This window comes from Leiobunum rupestre, chromosome 4 (assembly GCF_980474605.1).
Source record: "Leiobunum rupestre chromosome 4, qqLeiRupe1.1.hap1, whole genome shotgun sequence".
NCBI lineage: Eukaryota > Metazoa > Arthropoda > Arachnida > Opiliones > Sclerosomatidae > Leiobunum > Leiobunum rupestre.
Window position 1 is genome coordinate 21,244,444 of NC_143387.1, and position 20,509 is coordinate 21,264,952.

The following is a 20,509-nucleotide window of genomic DNA, read 5'->3' on the forward strand; positions in this document are numbered from 1 at the left end:
TTGCCGACCAAAATTCCAAACAAAGACAACGTGAAAGAAGCGAGCAAAATCCACAATTCCGTTGAAAATGGTTTTAAAAAATAGGCTTCTCCAGCCGTCAATTGATAATTTGGTTTCCTTGAAATTAATCCGTAACTGCCGTAAATCATTGGAATTGAAAAATCGATCACATGGTCGCGGTTTTGAGATTGAAGTATAAATAGTGGTGTGAAATCCGCATTCTATTCATCAAACAAATTTACATTAACATATTTGTTAAACATTTGAATAGCATTTGTCATGTGGCAAAATCATTTACAAAAATTAACAGGGAAGGGTGTGAGCTCGAAACATGCGCTTATGAATCACCACGAGAGGGGATACCTAAGATTAGATTTTCATAATTTCACATAACAATATCGTATTTTATTTCGTAGTACATATTTTGCACTCATGCTTTTGTTACAGAACGGTTCAAAATTAACGTAAATAATTTTACAATTATTAAAATCAGAAGAAGAAATTGTAAAACAATCGAATCTTATATCTTTTTTTCACCAAATATCGTCAATTTCGAAGCACTTAAATTAAAGCTTTAAATATGGTTTGACACTTTCCATCGTACAAAGAAAGCAATAAATGTGCAAAACCTTTTATTAGAGCACTGAAAATATGGTGTAGATTGAAGAAAGTGCAACACTTTATAAGATATTACGTTGCAACGGCAGTTACAAATGAAAGCCAATTGTTTACTTGTTTTTCCAGCAATCCGGTAATTCCGTTCCAACCATTATTTGTTTGCCTTCCATAATCATTGATATCAGGATACACCTCTTTACTTCTAAAGAAAAAAAGGTGAATTTGTAAGATATGGTGTTGTTCACAACACAAGATTTCTATGTACAAAACTCCGGGACCTATTTCAAATCGAGGTTGAAATATCCATCGTAGTCTATTGGCAAAAGGTATGGTACATTCAGTAAAATAATGTCTTTTCTTTCCTAATAGTTTGGTATGTTAAGAAAATTTACAACATCCAATTCGGGTGCAATTGCCGGCCATCTTTGAAAATTTCAAGCGAGTAATTCGATCACTAATCGAATATAAAAATCGAAGTGTCGTTCTTTTCTACCTATTTTAATTCAAACCTAAAACTAAACAAGATCTAATTGGGACATTTTTTAAGGTAATAGTTCAAACCAGTTAATATCATCACGAAGATTGGTCAAAAGTCACCGTTTTGCTTGTTGTGAGCCATAATTAAAAACACAAACTCCATCTCAATACTTTGACAACTGCCTAGGGAGGTTTTATGGGTATTTTATAGAAAATTATAAGCAATTGTTAAAATGACGAATTTAAGTAAGAAATAAATCCTAAACCCATAAATTGTGGCTCTCATTACAATATAGCTTTTGGCATACAAATATATAAAAGCTTAAAACGTGAGCACCAGTACTAAAGAGTACCAAGGTTAGTTTTAGGTTAATTTTAATTAATTGGCCAAGAAACCAATATCGGCCAAGGTGTGCCATATTTTTAATAATAATAATTATCAGCTAGGTTAATACCCAAAAAAAGGTTTTATTTTTACTCCTTCACCTTCATTTTAAGCGGAGATCCAGGGCCTTCTAACGTTGTTGCTAGTATTAAATTGTATCTCACCCCACTTTTAGCGCGCTACGAAGCAATTTCGGGTCTTTATTTGAAGTCATTATGGTTGTATGGTTTCAAGATTGTGTCACTTTCCCTTCGACAGTTTCTTTTTGACGATATGAATTCCTCAAATTGTGATAGCATTGATTACCCAAATTTTAATAATATTGAATACCTAAATTGTGATAAAATTGAACACCCAAATTGTGATAATATTGAATACCCAAATTGGGATAATATTGAATACCCAAATTGTGATAATACTGAATAATAAAATTGTGATAATATTGAATACCTAAATTGTGATAATATTGAATAATAAAATTGTGATAATACTGAATAATAAAATTGTGATAATATTGAATACCCAAATTGTTATAATATTGAATACTCAATTTGTGATAATATGGAATAAAGAAATGTTCTATGTATTTTATATTAAAGGATAATCATTAGAGTTATAACTGTTACACCAATTGTTTTTCAAAAATAAGGAAATTTCAGGAATAATCATTGTTTGTCAATTTGCAATACCCAATTGTTGAAACGTCAGTAGTTTACCCTATGCGTACGAGCCGAGACGGGCAAAAAAAATTCAAGAAACAGTCAGATAAGTAAAAACTGTGGTAAGATTGTAAGAAATAATTTCAATGTACAGTTCATCGCTTTTTCAGAATATCAATATTTTGAAACTTTACATAGAAATACTTACGAAAATTTTAGGTTTTTCTCTAATGTTAGTAGAATTATTTGAATAATTGGAGACTTTTCCTGGTCAATACGTTTTTCCAATACACTAGCATTTGTTTTTTTATCCTGAATCAAAACAGAATACCCAGTAGTTAATAATCCGTGTTACCACGGAAAATGTACGAAATACTTTATTAAATTTATTCATAAAATAATATTAAATAACTTATTAATTTAGTAATTTAAGTATGTCGTACATTTGGCGTTCCAAGCGTTCGCGTTTGTTATATTGCGAAATTCATGAAATGAGGTACATTTGAGGAACGATATAGGTTTAAAAAGTACATCTTTTTAGTCAGTGATGCAAAAACTTCACTTATTGCCTTGGGATGTCCCAAAATCATTTAAAGAACTTTCATATAAATAGGTTTTCCAAATCGAAATATTTCTAGGATCAGAGTAGTTTTCGAGTGTTTTCATGCCCATGCGTGGAGTACGTAACTTTTAGAGCAGGGTAGGTAATATATTTTGAAATTATTTAAGGTTTACATTGGTAACTTATGAATTTATAATAACAGCAATGCGAGTGCTCCTTGATAGGTTTTACCTTATTTTTAAATAAGAATAATTTAATTTTTAATTAACTAACGAGAGGAGACAAGTAACGTTACACTTTGTTTAATTTTTTTAGGATATTATATTCTTATATAAAGCTAATTTGTCTAATATTTAGAACACAAAACAAATTTCTATTTAACAATAAATAACATATTTTAAAAACAAATTCTAGTTCCTCTTACCTTAAAAACCGCAACATTTATAGTTAGGTTGTTCATTTCTACGGAATTGAGATAAGATTACAAAAATATTTAAATGGATAGATTCAAATTAACGAATAAAGAAATGTAAAGCTAACCATTTGCTTTAATATTTGTTGATTATAATTAATTTTATTATATTAACACTATTTAAGATTTCATTGATGTTTCGTGCTTGATACATCTAACTTTTACCCACTTAGTTTTGAAATCGGATCTAACCTTATGTAGCATTAAACATTTATGTAAGAAATTCATAATATAGAACTTTTTAATTTTGTTGCACGCAAGTTGAACCCTTATATTTAATTTAGTTTTTATATACGGTCCAAATTACTTGTTTTCAATTTTTAGCAGTCCTTTGTAAAAAATCTTCACGAACTTACCTTAAATTTTAACTTATTTAGAAGAGAACTCAAGAAATTTAGATTGAATTAGTGGTTTCAATATCTTGGTCTTCATAGCATGCACATCGTTTCCGATATATTCCTAAATTCGTTTCGAATGGAAAGAAGATTTAAAATAAATTTACTTAAAAGTGAAAAATATTAGATAGAACATAATGATGTTTATTTCGAATATGCCTTTTTTAAAGAACATATAATGGAAATATATTCATAATAGCATTATTATCGATTTGAAAGAATCGGCATACTCGTTATATTAATGATTTTTATGATCGGCACCATGAAATATATACTCCACCAGTATTGTTTTCTATATGCATGACTCGTTAAAGTTATCTTAAAAAATAATTTATTGTTAATGGTTTTTGTTTTGCTTCATTTACTTTGATTAAAAGTTGAGTTAAAGACAAACACAATAGGTATAATCAAGAATGGATCTATATATATATATATATATATATATATATATATATATATATATATATACAGGGTGTTCACTGAAAAACTATACAAGCCCAATAGCTCCAAATGTATTTTAGCTAGGAAATTGAAACTTTCAGGACACGTAGAACGTGCAGGGGGTCACTTGACTTCTAAGGACGTCCTACTATGAGTATATCTAGCAAATTTTGGTACTCTAGCACGAGTACTTTTCGAGTTATTAGCCTGGTACATAATTTTCATCACGACCTTCCTGTTTTCGTCTAAATTCACTAGACTTGTTACACGTCGTATTAGGTGGTATCAAAGCTATTTCGACCTCAAATGTGACGGAGAACACTTTACAAATTGAAACCAACTTTGTGATTTCTCAAATTCTAATCAGATAACTTCTTTTTGCCTTATCTGAAAACGTGATCTGATCTAGTTTAGGCTGATTTGCTAAAAATTGTTTAAAATAGTCTTTCTCCCTTACGTTGTAAGTGTAAATAAATACATTGTATCCCGGCCACCTGAATTAATGACTTTAATAGTCGCTTGATGACTTAGGCTTAAGGTATTAGCCTAGCTGATGATGGTTATTATTATAAAATTCAATTTTTATTTTTAAACAAAGGGTTTTTTTTACATAGATGTAAGGGACTAAATCGAGACGATTTGAGTGATTTTCACACTGATAATTGAAGACTCCGTTTCATTTATACGAGTGTTAAGACTCTTAAAGTCAAGCTAGCTATAAAATAGACAATTCGATTTAATCCTAATTGATTGTACTAAAAATATCCTGGGAAACAATTGAGCTTAGATATGTAAATTTAGTGACGTGTACGCTTTTTCTCAAATAAAGTTTGAGCGATTGGACAACTCATTTAATTTGTCTCAAGAAAGTAAAGGAAAATTCATTAGTTTATTTACGTTCATTCATTTAATTGTCTACCTGGTATACTCAAGAACAATGTCACTCGAACCAAAACATTTTTGATGTTTAAAAATGAAGATCAATTAGCGTTATCTCTCTTATATTGACGTAATATCCTTATCTAAGAAATATATTGATTAGTCATTTTACTGTAAACCACGCGATGAAATTGATCCATTTTAATAATACCTCTGATAATATAATAGTTTTATAGAAAATATATATAATAGATTAGAACTTTTTCCACAAATAGCTAGAAATACATATACAAATAGCTTAAAAAATTAACAAATGGGATAGTTTTCCGAAAATAGTGATTTCTAAAAGTGTTAGTCTTACATGACAACATTTAATCATCTACGTTTAATCTAGTAGCAACAGCACCCTACACAAGGAGAACTCAACCCGTCAAAAGTCGTGCATTTTCTTGAGTACATTTTTCATTGGTTAGACGCTTTAGCGCCTGCTACCGTCGGAAGGGTAAAATTCGGAAATTGTCTTCCCCCTGGCCGTAAAACGTTCAGCGTAAAGGTTCGCCCAATGAAATTTGTACACAACACTGTGTTAGCGTGTTTAATGACTAGCCGCGTTCTCCTTGTGTTTGTTCTCCTAGGTTTAATTATAAACTCGCATTTCAACTTTATAGCTCGTAAGCAGCCCTTTTAGGGGGCACAGCATTCCATCCTGAGAAATACAGATAATTGTTTTCCACGTAGCAGTAATCGATCAAAGGTACGGATCATGGAAAAGTAAATACACTCGAGAGTTGGGAGGTCGCTGATGATTATTGCAGAATAATTCTTCTAAACGCGCAAATGGACGCAAAAACAGTTTGGCGATTTGGAATTATTCAGGCGAGTTTTTTTGTAAAATTTGGTATTAAGCTAACCACTAATTTCTGGCCCCCAAACTGTGCACCCGTTAAACGCTACAATGGTTAATAATTTTCACACCTCGTCCAATCTAAATATAATTTAATTGAAACATGAAATTATGTTTAAATCGATACAAAGACCTATGGATGATTGAGATATGTTTGCACTTCTCACTCTTCACGTTTGTATGTAATCACACTTGATTGCTAAACTATTTTTGCCGATTTGATTGTTCATACAAGCATTTCTAAAGGCACCAGAGATTCGATAAGTTCATATACCTTTCTGTTTAATTTTGTTTTTTTGGAAGAGTACCAATTTATTTATGGATTTGTTTATAGTTTGAACCAATGTTAAAGGTGGATCCTGATGGTACAATGCACGGGATAAGTGCGCACATTATTTCGCATCTGTCACAAACATTTAATGTCAGGTAAGCTTTTAAAATAATTATTCCATCCTCGTTATGTTTAACGAAATATAATTCCGCATAATGTTTTAAATGGCAATGTTAGAGAATTATAATTAGGTTTAAAATCGGGTCTAAATCCACTCAGACCATTAATATGCATTAAGCGAATTGAGGTCCTTATATTTATATATGGTAACTACGGGTAACTCCGAAGACTTTTCGCTTTAAAAAACATATAAATATTGGATTGATCAAATTCGCTAAGAAAGATATCATTTAAAAGATTAAATATCGAGGAATTTGGCACAAAATAACTTTAAGTCGTAGATAATAGTCTTAAAAAGAATCGACTTAAGATAATGCAAATTTTTAAAGAGGTTTGGAATCACTTCATAAGGCCTGGTAAAAAAGGTTTCACAAATGATAGAGAACCTAGACAATCTTGTAACCACGAAAAAGAGCCAACTCTTTTCTACATTATCAACTATTTAGTCTTTAAATTGATTCAAAAATTATTTCCAAAAAATTTTATTTTTACAAATAATTGAATTTCGTAACTCCGAGCTAGAGAGTGAGGTTGAGAAAGTTACCATAATTTGTTCGGAGTAAGCCAAAATTTAGTTATATTTAAAATTTGGCTAACTTTGAAAGTAAAAGATTTGTGAGTAAAAAGTAATTATTGTATTTAGCATAGTGTAAGAAATAACATTAAATCTATATGGTATTAAGTAAGATTAAGATACGACTTAAACCCTAACTCGAGTCCTAGGTTATATAGTTTATAACTTTGTATTTCAAATGTGATACTACGGACCAATGACCAAATAAAATTTTAAGTTGCAATTATTCTTGACTCTGCTAATCTTAGCTCAAGCACGATTATCGTGAATTTTATAAAAATCGTTTATGAACGGCGGAAGAGTTGCAGTCTCGTTTAATTCATTCGCGCGATTGTGGCGAAATAAACTATCTGTAGATACCTCCTACAGTTTCAGCAAGATTTTGTTTTAATTTTGATGAAAACTGAAACGTCGTTATCGAAATCCTACGACCAACTAGATTTAAACAGGAAATAATGTTTTTTTTAACAGTGTGGGTACTGAAGTAAAATCAAATCTTTTAACCTAATTTTTAAAGAAACAGCATTTATCCATTTGATCTTTTTAACACCATAACATTATCCCTAAAACAGCTTTAGTATATTCAATAAAATGGTAAGATTCCGCTAATTTAATCAGATAATTTCATTTTCATCAACATCAATTTTCTGGCACCAACAAAAGCCAGTAACTTTTGCTTTTCTACAACGTTTTTTCTTCTGTGTGTATCTTTTAACGTTTTCATGGGCTCTTGGACTAAAACAAAATGCAAAATAAGAAGTAAAAATTCCAATGTGTCACTAAAAATTAGAAGTATCTTATTATTAAAAGTGTTTGAGTCGAGGGAAATTAAAAGACAATCCATATGGTAAAAAGGGGGAACCCCACCTCCACTAAGAAAAGGTATAAATCCTTTCCACACAATTACTATTCAAAAATCGCGCCTTAACCTTGGTTTCCACTTGAGTACGCAGTGGCTCAACGCACAACTTTAGGACGCACAAACGTTCTGATGTGCGCAGAGAAAAATGCTTTATGACGCGCTAGTGGAAACCAAGCACTACTCCGTCTGAAGTGGAAACTTTTCCTTTCACTATAATGAAACAACCATTTCAGTTAGACTAAGCTCATCTTTGACCTTTTGACGAATATTGACCACAAGCACGCGCAAAGGATCACAACGACAAATTAATATAAAATAAAAACTCGCGTCAAAAGTACTCTAAGTTGTCCGTAGAGTGCAAAATAGTCTTTTATCCACAATTTTATCTTAGATAAAGGGCCTTTCTAGTTTTAACTCTAGTGTAACAGAATACTAGATTACGGATAACTTTCGCCAAAATTCCTTTTAAGGAAATGTAAATAATTAAAAATATGAAGGGTTAATATTAACAAATCTATGATATTTTAAAATTAGATTTTTTATTTCACGAAAAACATAAAACGAACAATTACACTTTTTAAATAATGTTATAAATCCAATTTATTTTCTTCTACACTTCTAGTCAGTTAATATATTGAATATCAACCACATTTCTCGGAAAAACAATTCTTTCTAACTTTCAAAACCGGATAACGAGAAAAAGTTTGAATTAGTATGTAAGTCTATGCAGTGTTGAAAGAGTCTGACTGTAGCAAGAAAGGTTCTACTTCCACCAATACTGGGAACGGAAATTGGAAGTTTCTTCCGAAAGTACTTAATTTAAAATCTAAGAATAGAACTGCGTTTAACTCGATGTTATCGTCATAATTCTAACCATTCTCCCAAAAATAAGAGATGTAAAATAATTGCTTGTTTTCCGTAGCAATGTTTTGTCAATGCCACTTTAAAATGGATTCATATTTGATTAGTACAGTAAATTACCACAAATATACATTTTGTATTATGGTTTCATTTAGGAAAAAATTAATTTCAATTCGGCTTTTTAATTTATATTTAATTCTGAATAAATACACACGAAACAATTTTTTTACGCTTTACATAACATAAAATAACATAACATAACATAACAAGTTATTGTATAATAGCAATTTAAATATTGTTCCAAATGGACATCGTTATTGAAAAAGAATTAAAATGTATTTTCTTTGTGGTAAAGTTCCTCGTAGGTTGTTAAGGCTTAGTGCCTATATACTTATGATACAGGACAGGTTAGATAATGCTTATTTACAGGTTGGTTGGAAATTGTTGGTGTTTAGTAAAGGTAAAGATCCAGTTATGGTTTAGTGCTCTAATTATGTTAAAGGGTTAAGATATTGTTCTGAGAGTAGTGTGTTTCAGAATCCGCACGTTTTGTTAAATTTTTTGTTAGGGCTTTATTAAGTTAATGTACACAATTAGTGAAAATTGGTTCTAAATTTAACTTTAAATAATATGCAAGACATAGCTAACACATCGGGGTGGGGTATTATGTGCAATCAAATGTGAGTGTCATCTTTTAAACATAATACATGTATATTATTGTAATACGTGTATATACAATACCTCGAAAGACCAGGAGAATTACACATTTCATGGGATCGTATGCGAATGCACTACTTTGTACCAACTTAATTTCAGTGGCTGGTAAGGGGTTTATCATACGGGAGTGAAAGAAGGTACACTTATATAAATTATTTTTATTTATTAATTTCTAGTATTGTATACTGTATTTATTATTGATCATTGATTATTGTATACGGTATTTATTATTGATTATTGAATATTGTATACGGTATTTATTATAGATTATTGTTTACTATTTTTATTTAATATTGATTATTGATTTATTTTTACTCATTTTTATTATTGATTATTTTTACTAATTTTTTATTATTGATTATTTTTACTCATTTTATTATTGATCATTTTTACTAATGTTTTATTATTGATTATCGTTAACTATAGTTTTTTATTATCTATTATTGTTAACTATTGTTATTTATTATTGATTATTGTTAACTATTGTTATTATCCGTTATATATGGGCGGAGCATCACAACACAGTTAATCTAAAGTGGAATTATGACTTACTAACTGTACCATAAGGGGCTCTGTGTGTGTGGTTTTTTCTTTTACCCAAGACACTTTCTCAGGCCCAAGTCATCTAGTGAATTTGTGAATTTTATTCAGGTAGCCGTATTACACTGCGTACGATGGTGGTCAACAAGTTTTTATTGAAAATGAAACCGAAGAACTCGGGGTAACCCAGAAAGAACTTGCGAAATCAACGCGGAAGGCGTTGTTCCGAGTTTTCACCCAATGCTAGGATTTAACCCGGCTCCTCTTGCTTCGAGGCTGAAGTGCTTAATTTAAGATAATGGACTACGCCAAGAATGTATTGAAGTTACTAAGAATATTTCAGCATAGAATTAACCCCTGGTACCATCCTCACAGCTTTTGTGGAGAAGTTCGTTTGCATTTAAGGCGCATTCAAGGTTATACCATATAGCAAACCTGAATGGGAAAGCAGACAAATTTAAGCTACAAAAGCTGCGAGGATAGGAATCAGAATCCTGTAGTCCAATATTCTTAGTAACAATACATTCTTGACAACGCTTATAGTCTTACCATGTTAAAATATATCTAACTTTACTTAAAGCAAAACATCGAATTTCCAGTTGAAATTAAAATTAGCTGAATAAGGAAAAAAAGTTTATCTCTGGAGTTAAAAATTACAGCTATATACAGTACGTAAATCGACGAGCTTTCAAATGATTTTAACGGTTGACGTTATAAGAATGCATTTATTTCTATTTAAAAGGAGACTACCCGAGGTGTTACACACCGATTTTGTTCAAACTCGGGGGATTGGTAGACCTTCATGTAACTTGAAAAATCCTAAAGGGATTTTATTCAATGGGCAACGGTTTTGCCATGGCAACAAAAAATGATTTGACAACATAAAATGGAAATTTTCCCCTTTAAAATAGCAAGGGATTTTGACCGATTCCCTGTGAAAAATTATAAAAAATTGATAAAATTGACGAAAAAAATCAAAATTGGTCACATTTTGATCAATTTGAACCAAATGGGTGAAAATGAACCGATATAGCTAAAATTTGAAAAAATGTGAGAAAAAATAAAAAAATACAAACATTGAAAAAAATATTTCAAAATTGATTAAAATAATCTTTTTTTCAAAATTGAAAATAAATGGGAAAAATAAAAATTGAAACATAAATAACTTTTTAAGGGTTTTTAATGTTGTTTACTTTTTATCGATATAGAATGTCTAATATAAGTAAACATACTACAAAACATTAATAGTGTTGCATTATTAATCAGTTTAAACTAGTCTAGAGGTTTAGTTTTACTTACAACCAATATATTAGACTAATCGTGGAATGAATAGTGCTCGGAATTGTCTATTCATTATCCACAAAATTTCCGATTTATTTAACAAAAGTTGGTAAAAAGAATATAATTTTAACTTATTTAATTATGTTTTTTACGCAACCAAGCATTTATTTGAATTAAAATGGTATTTATTTAAATAATTGTTTGTTTTGTTTAATTAATAGGCTTATCCACTTTCGATTATTTAAACATTTTACAATTATTATTCAAATATTGGTTATTTAAATAAATATTATTTAAATATCGCCGAGCTTATTTTATCCATGGATAAAAGTTAATCGAAAGCCGACCGGAAGCCTTTTTTTATTTTTTTCTGAAAAATATGGAACATTTTCCGGAAAAAAAGTCTCAGTTATTTTCCGGAAACTTTTCCGAGCGGGAAATTTTCCGACTTACAACACTAGTTCTGATTGAAGCACAAGTGGGTGACCTTTTTTCCTTCCCCCACTCTTGTGTTGGAGAAATTTCGACCATAATGCCCTAGGATTGTCTCAAAATAGTCATTCTCCCGACAGTACATACACACGTTTAAGACATTTTCAATTGTTCCAGAGCAAAGCGTTCAATTACCTTCGGCGAAGAGGGCGCGTGCAGGCGAGAAAAATATGTCTCGAGTAAAAGAATAAAAAAAGAGAACGAGTGAAATATAACAAATGTTTCGAAAAGGCACCTCATTTCGTGAAACTGTATGTAGTGAACATCAGTTGCTGTCCCGGTGCAGCTCGGTTCTGTTTTCATAATCCGCGAAAGTTTGGCTTCGTAACGATTGGCGTCGTTCTTATCTTCCCTCGCCAGCAGACCAGAGTCCACAATGCGACCTAACCTAGAACGAGCAATTTAAAGCTAATGTATTAAAAAAGTTCCATATTTATTCGTGATAGTTTAATCTAAGCGGCGAAGGTCAATTCTAACTCTCGCCAGAAGCTAGAACTTCGCTTGTAAGGATATTCTCAGTTTATATCAATTAGGGTTAAATTGGTGTTTCAAAGAAAATATAACTTCTAGTATAGCGCCCGAAAAAAGGTTCCAATATTAGTTCGTGGCGGAGGTTATCCCAAAACAATTTGCGAAAATTACACTATTATAGTAAGCATATTAAGTTCATGTACAGTGTGATTGAAATATTGTTCGTAATTAATAGACTGAATGATTGATGTTTTGTGAAGAACGCCTTGTGGGTTGGTTATATTCCCTTTAAAATAATAGAAGTTTTTCATTGACACTGAATACCAATAATAAAAAAATAAAACATAAGTTTTACTACCCCCCTTTGATAAAATAGTATAACTTTCAACAAAATGGTTTCAAAGCAACATTTTACTTCTTTCATCGTTCAATGTAAAAGCAAAAACGGAGAAACGTACTCGCGATCAAACTTTTCTCTCCAAGTGAAATTTTTCCTGAAGCCGATTGACAAAACGGTGACATCGAAGGGTTCTTTGGCGAAATGTAAACAATGAATATTTTTCTCTTTTCTGTAGATATCTTTAACGAAAAAATTTACTATCCCGATATAAATGAATTTGCTGTTTTCAGTGTAAATCCTGTTCAACGCTTCGTCGCCTCCGTCGATGTCTTCTATTTTGCTCGTTATGGCTTTCAGTTTCTCACTCCCTACAGTCTTCAAATTGAAAATAAAACCATAGTATTTTAGTAGCTTTGGATTTTGCTCCGAAAACAATTCTAAAAGCTTGTTCACACGAACCGATATTTTTGAAAAACATTGTTGGTCAACCCGATTTATTTTGTGTGAATAAATAAACTATTTTCACATCGTGTTGACCACACAAACGCAATTGTTGAACAAGTTTTGAAAAACGGACGATTTTTCAGGCCGAGGCTTAGCTTTAATAATTTTTAAATATTGCGTTTCGTACACGCCCTTTCGATTATGCCAAACTAAATGATTATACTAATAATAAGTAAAATCATTAATGTATATTAACATATTTTGCAGTACAATCGGGCGAAATAAAGCGAATCAGAGTCGAAAGGAATGCTCAGAAACAGATTTTTGTCTCGTGTTTAGTGAACTAATTTTGTTTTTAAAAATAACACGTGAAAGATTCCATCACATAAAAATGTTCTATGGTGCAAATATCTACTTTTATCTTATTGATTTTACGATTTAGTAATTGTAACCAAAAGATCGTTTTTTAAATGGTTTTCAGTTATATGAATAATGCGTTGTTTAAAATCAAGTCGGATATCCTTTATCCTAGGATATCAGATAAACTATTTTAAAAAATTGGATATCTAGCAAGGTAGAAAAGAATGGATGCCTAAATGTATCAGTTAGACGCACCTTTACGATTAAAGCACAAATAAATGAGCTCATCAAATTAATTTCCTTCCAAATTTTACAAACATTTAGACATAGCTAAGAAACTAATAAATATATCGAAATTTTTGTTTCAAATATTGAGAAACCAAATTACATGTGTATCATTCATTTCATTATATATTTATATCCTTTATGATTCGCGGGGCTACCAAAGCCGTGCTTCACGGTGGGGGAAAGGTTTGCACGGGAAAGCAATTTGAAAAATAAAACTATCAGTCCTAAGCCAGTGACGTCTGCGTGTATAATATTTTCTTAACATGTAGAAAAGGGAGTTAACGTTGTACAAATATATATATATATATATATATATATAGGAATGATGGGTATAAAAGTGCGTTCCAAAATTCACCTCATTTAGATACGGTGTAAGAGTCAAACGTGAATAATTATCCCAAAAAAAGTTCTACCTTTAATCTGTCTTTCAATTTTGGACCTCTCTTTGATTTTAACACCCTGTATTTTCGTTTAAAAATTGCTTCATGAACTTCATTTATTGTATCAAGTGGCTTAGCATCCATTTTCAAGCTGACCTCCGATGAAATTTCAGAGTCATAAAAAATTTGCAATACCAATATTAAGAAATGTATAGCCAACGAAATGGTTTTGAGAAATGGCGTAATATTTTGAATAAAATCTATTTAAAAACATTGTATTAGTTCACATTAAATTATTTGATTACAAACCAAGTTTTTAAAAATTTCAAAGAAATTAGTCTTGAAATTTAAGAATTTAATTAATTCCATTGTAATTGTTAGTGGCCAAATTTACTTTAACGTGTTGCATATTGTCAGAATTTCAAACCATTTGATTTTCATGAAATCTTCACGCTGATTGGTTCAATTCCAAAGAATCGTTTAAAACATTTAATAATCAAAGCTACAATTAAATCAAATTAAATTGCAATTTAATACAAACATTAATGAACTTAACGGTGAAAATGGCATGAAAATTTCGATACAGCTGTTAATTTAACATTAAAATCTACTCTAACGTAAGCAAATTAATGAATAAGGACACCAAATAAGATCTCATTAGATATTTGAGTTTATACTTGAATAAAATAATATTTAATCAAAGAGAACAGTCTCACCTTTTTCCATTATGTATGTGAAGGGCTTGCTTAAATTAAGATTTATGTGTTTCAAAAATAATTTGCCGACCAAAATTCCAAACAAAGACAACGTGAAAGAAGCGAGCAAAATCCACAATTCCGTTGAAAATGGTTTTAAAAAATAGGCTTCTCCAGCCGTCAATTGATAATTTGGTTTCCTTGAAATTAATCCGTAACTGCCGTAAATCATTGGAATTGAAAAATCGATCACATGGTCGCGGTTTTGAGATTGAAGTATAAATAGTGGTGTGAAATCCGCATTCTATTCATCAAACAAATTTACATTAACATATTTGTTAAACATTTGAATAGCATTTGTCATGTGGCAAAATCATTTACAAAAATTAACAGGGAAGGGTGTGAGCTCGAAACATGCGCTTATGAATCACCACGAGAGGGGATACCTAAGATTAGATTTTCATAATTTCACATAACAATATCGTATTTTATTTCGTAGTACATATTTTGCACTCATGCTTTTGTTACAGAACGGTTCAAAATTAACGTAAATAATTTTACAATTATTAAAATCAGAAGAAGAAATTGTAAAACAATCGAATCTTATATCTTTTTTTCACCAAATATCGTCAATTTCGAAGCACTTAAATTAAAGCTTTAAATATGGTTTGACACTTTCCATCGTACAAAGAAAGCAATAAATGTGCAAAACCTTTTATTAGAGCACTGAAAATATGGTGTAGATTGAAGAAAGTGCAACACTTTATAAGATATTACGTTGCAACGGCAGTTACAAATGAAAGCCAATTGTTTACTTGTTTTTCCAGCAATCCGGTAATTCCGTTCCAACCATTATTTGTTTGCCTTCCATAATCATTGATATCAGGATACACCTCTTTACTTCTAAAGAAAAAAAGGTGAATTTGTAAGATATGGTGTTGTTCACAACACAAGATTTCTATGTACAAAACTCCGGGACCTATTTCAAATCGAGGTTGAAATATCCATCGTAGTCTATTGGCAAAAGGTATGGTACATTCAGTAAAATAATGTCTTTTCTTTCCTAATAGTTTGGTATGTTAAGAAAATTTACAACATCCAATTCGGGTGCAATTGCCGGCCATCTTTGAAAATTTCAAGCGAGTAATTCGATCACTAATCGAATATAAAAATCGAAGTGTCGTTCTTTTCTACCTATTTTAATTCAAACCTAAAACTAAACAAGATCTAATTGGGACATTTTTTAAGGTAATAGTTCAAACCAGTTAATATCATCACGAAGATTGGTCAAAAGTCACCGTTTTGCTTGTTGTGAGCCATAATTAAAAACACAAACTCCATCTCAATACTTTGACAACTGCCTAGGGAGGTTTTATGGGTATTTTATAGAAAATTATAAGCAATTGTTAAAATGACGAATTTAAGTAAGAAATAAATCCTAAACCCATAAATTGTGGCTCTCATTACAATATAGCTTTTGGCATACAAATATATAAAAGCTTAAAACGTGAGCACCAGTACTAAAGAGTACCAAGGTTAGTTTTAGGTTAATTTTAATTAATTGGCCAAGAAACCAATATCGGCCAAGGTGTGCCATATTTTTAATAATAATAATTATCAGCTAGGTTAATACCCAAAAAAAGGTTTTATTTTTACTCCTTCACCTTCATTTTAAGCGGAGATCCAGGGCCTTCTAACGTTGTTGCTAGTATTAAATTGTATCTCACCCCACTTTTAGCGCGCTACGAAGCAATTTCGGGTCTTTATTTGAAGTCATTATGGTTGTATGGTTTCAAGATTGTGTCACTTTCCCTTCGACAGTTTCTTTTTGACGATATGAATTCCTCAAATTGTGATAGCATTGATTACCCAAATTTTAATAATATTGAATACCTAAATTGTGATAAAATTGAACACCCAAATTGTGATAATATTGAATACCCAAATTGGGATAATATTGAATACCCAAATTGTGATAATACTGAATAATAAAATTGTGATAATATTGAATACCTAAATTGTGATAATATTGAATAATAAAATTGTGATAATACTGAATAATAAAATTGTGATAATATTGAATACCCAAATTGTTATAATATTGAATACTCAATTTGTGATAATATGGAATAAAGAAATGTTCTATGTATTTTATATTAAAGGATAATCATTAGAGTTATAACTGTTACACCAATTGTTTTTCAAAAATAAGGAAATTTCAGGAATAATCATTGTTTGTCAATTTGCAATACCCAATTGTTGAAACGTCAGTAGTTTACCCTATGCGTACGAGCCGAGACGGGCAAAAAAAATTCAAGAAACAGTCAGATAAGTAAAAACTGTGGTAAGATTGTAAGAAATAATTTCAATGTACAGTTCATCGCTTTTTCAGAATATCAATATTTTGAAACTTTACATAGAAATACTTACGAAAATTTTAGGTTTTTCTCTAATGTTAGTAGAATTATTTGAATAATTGGAGACTTTTCCTGGTCAATACGTTTTTCCAATACACTAGCATTTGTTTTTTTATCCTGAATCAAAACAGAATACCCAGTAGTTAATAATCCGTGTTACCACGGAAAATGTACGAAATACTTTATTAAATTTATTCATAAAATAATATTAAATAACTTATTAATTTAGTAATTTAAGTATGTCGTACATTTGGCGTTCCAAGCGTTCGCGTTTGTTATATTGCGAAATTCATGAAATGAGGTACATTTGAGGAACGATATAGGTTTAAAAAGTACATCTTTTTAGTCAGTGATGCAAAAACTTCACTTATTGCCTTGGGATGTCCCAAAATCATTTAAAGAACTTTCATATAAATAGGTTTTCCAAATCGAAATATTTCTAGGATCAGAGTAGTTTTCGAGTGTTTTCATGCCCATGCGTGGAGTACGTAACTTTTAGAGCAGGGTAGGTAATATATTTTGAAATTATTTAAGGTTTACATTGGTAACTTATGAATTTATAATAACAGCAATGCGAGTGCTCCTTGATAGGTTTTACCTTATTTTTAAATAAGAATAATTTAATTTTTAATTAACTAACGAGAGGAGACAAGTAACGTTACACTTTGTTTAATTTTTTTAGGATATTATATTCTTATATAAAGCTAATTTGTCTAATATTTAGAACACAAAACAAATTTCTATTTAACAATAAATAACATATTTTAAAAACAAATTCTAGTTCCTCTTACCTTAAAAACCGCAACATTTATAGTTAGGTTGTTCATTTCTACGGAATTGAGATAAGATTACAAAAATATTTAAATGGATAGATTCAAATTAACGAATAAAGAAATGTAAAGCTAACCATTTGCTTTAATATTTGTTGATTATAATTAATTTTATTATATTAACACTATTTAAGATTTCATTGATGTTTCGTGCTTGATACATCTAACTTTTACCCACTTAGTTTTGAAATCGGATCTAACCTTATGTAGCATTAAACATTTATGTAAGAAATTCATAATATAGAACTTTTTAATTTTGTTGCACGCAAGTTGAACCCTTATATTTAATTTAGTTTTTATATACGGTCCAAATTACTTGTTTTCAATTTTTAGCAGTCCTTTGTAAAAAATCTTCACGAACTTACCTTAAATTTTAACTTATTTAGAAGAGAACTCAAGAAATTTAGATTGAATTAGTGGTTTCAATATCTTGGTCTTCATAGCATGCACATCGTTTCCGATATATTCCTAAATTCGTTTCGAATGGAAAGAAGATTTAAAATAAATTTACTTAAAAGTGAAAAATATTAGATAGAACATAATGATGTTTATTTCGAATATGCCTTTTTTAAAGAACATATAATGGAAATATATTCATAATAGCATTATTATCGATTTGAAAGAATCGGCATACTCGTTATATTAATGATTTTTATGATCGGCACCATGAAATATATACTCCACCAGTATTGTTTTCTATATGCATGACTCGTTAAAGTTATCTTAAAAAATAATTTATTGTTAATGGTTTTTGTTTTGCTTCATTTACTTTGATTAAAAGTTGAGTTAAAGACAAACACAATAGGTATAATCAAGAATGGATCTATATATATATATATATATATATATATATATATATATATATATATACAGGGTGTTCACTGAAAAACTATACAAGCCCAATAGCTCCAAATGTATTTTAGCTAGGAAATTGAAACTTTCAGGACACGTAGAACGTGCAGGGGGTCACTTGACTTCTAAGGACGTCCTACTATGAGTATATCTAGCAAATTTTGGTACTCTAGCACGAGTACTTTTCGAGTTATTAGCCTGGTACATAATTTTCATCACGACCTTCCTGTTTTCGTCTAAATTCACTAGACTTGTTACACGTCGTATTAGGTGGTATCAAAGCTATTTCGACCTCAAATGTGACGGAGAACACTTTACAAATTGAAACCAACTTTGTGATTTCTCAAATTCTAATCAGATAACTTCTTTTTGCCTTATCTGAAAACGTGATCTGATCTAGTTTAGGCTGATTTGCTAAAAATTGTTTAAAATAGTCTTTCTCCCTTACGTTGTAAGTGTAAATAAATACATTGTATCCCGGCCACCTGAATTAATGACTTTAATAGTCGCTTGATGACTTAGGCTTAAGGTATTAGCCTAGCTGATGATGGTTATTATTATAAAATTCAATTTTTATTTTTAAACAAAGGGTTTTTTTTACATAGATGTAAGGGACTAAATCGAGACGATTTGAGTGATTTTCACACTGATAATTGAAGACTCCGTTTCATTTATACGAGTGTTAAGACTCTTAAAGTCAAGCTAGCTATAAAATAGACAATTCGATTTAATCCTAATTGATTGTACTAAAAATATCCTGGGAAACAATTGAGCTTAGATATGTAAATTTAGTGACGTGTACGCTTTTTCTCAAATAAAGTTTGAGCGATTGGACAACTCATTTAATTTGTCTCAAGAAAGTAAAGGAAAATTCATTAGTTTATTTACGTTCATTCATTTAATTGTCTACCTGGTATACTCAAGAACAATGTCACTCGAACCAAAACATTTTTGATGTTTAAAAATGAAGATCAATTAGCGTTATCTCTCTTATATTGACGTAATATCCTTATCTAAGAAATATATTGATTAGTCATTTTACTGTAAACCACGCGATGAAATTGATCCATTTTAATAATACCTCTGATAATATAATAGTTTTATAGAAAATATATATAATAGATTAGAACTTTTTCCACAAATAGCTAGAAATACATATACAAATAGCTTAAAAAATTAACAAATGGGATAGTTTTCCGAAAATAGTGATTTCTAAAAGTGTTAGTCTTACATGACAACATTTAATCATCTACGTTTAATCTAGTAGCAACAGCACCCTACACAAGGAGAACTCAACCCGTCAAAAGTCGTGCATTTTCTTGAGTACATTTTTCATTGGTTAGACGCTTTAGCGCCTGCTACCGTCGGAAGGGTAAAATTCGGAAATTGTCTTCCCCCTGGCCGTAAAACGTTCAGCGTAAAGGTTCGCCCAATGAAATTTGTACACAACACTGTGTTAGCGTGTTTAATGACTAGCCGCGTTCTCCTTGTGTTTGTTCTCCTAGGTTTAATTATAAACTCGCATTTCAACTTTATAGCTCGTAAGCAGCCCTTTTAGGGGGCACAGCATTCCATCCTGAGAAATACAGATAATTGTTTTCCACGTAGCAGTAATCGATCAAAGGTACGGATCATGGAAAAGTAAATACACTCGAGAGTTGGGAGGTCGCTGATGATTATTGCAGAATAATTCTTCTAAACGCGCAAATGGACGCAAAAACAGTTTGGCGATTTGGAATTATTCAGGCGAGTTTTTTTGTAAAATTTGGTATTAAGCTAACCACTAATTTCTGGCCCCCAAACTGTGCACCCGTTAAACGCTACAATGGTTAATAATTTTCACACCTCGTCCAATCTAAATA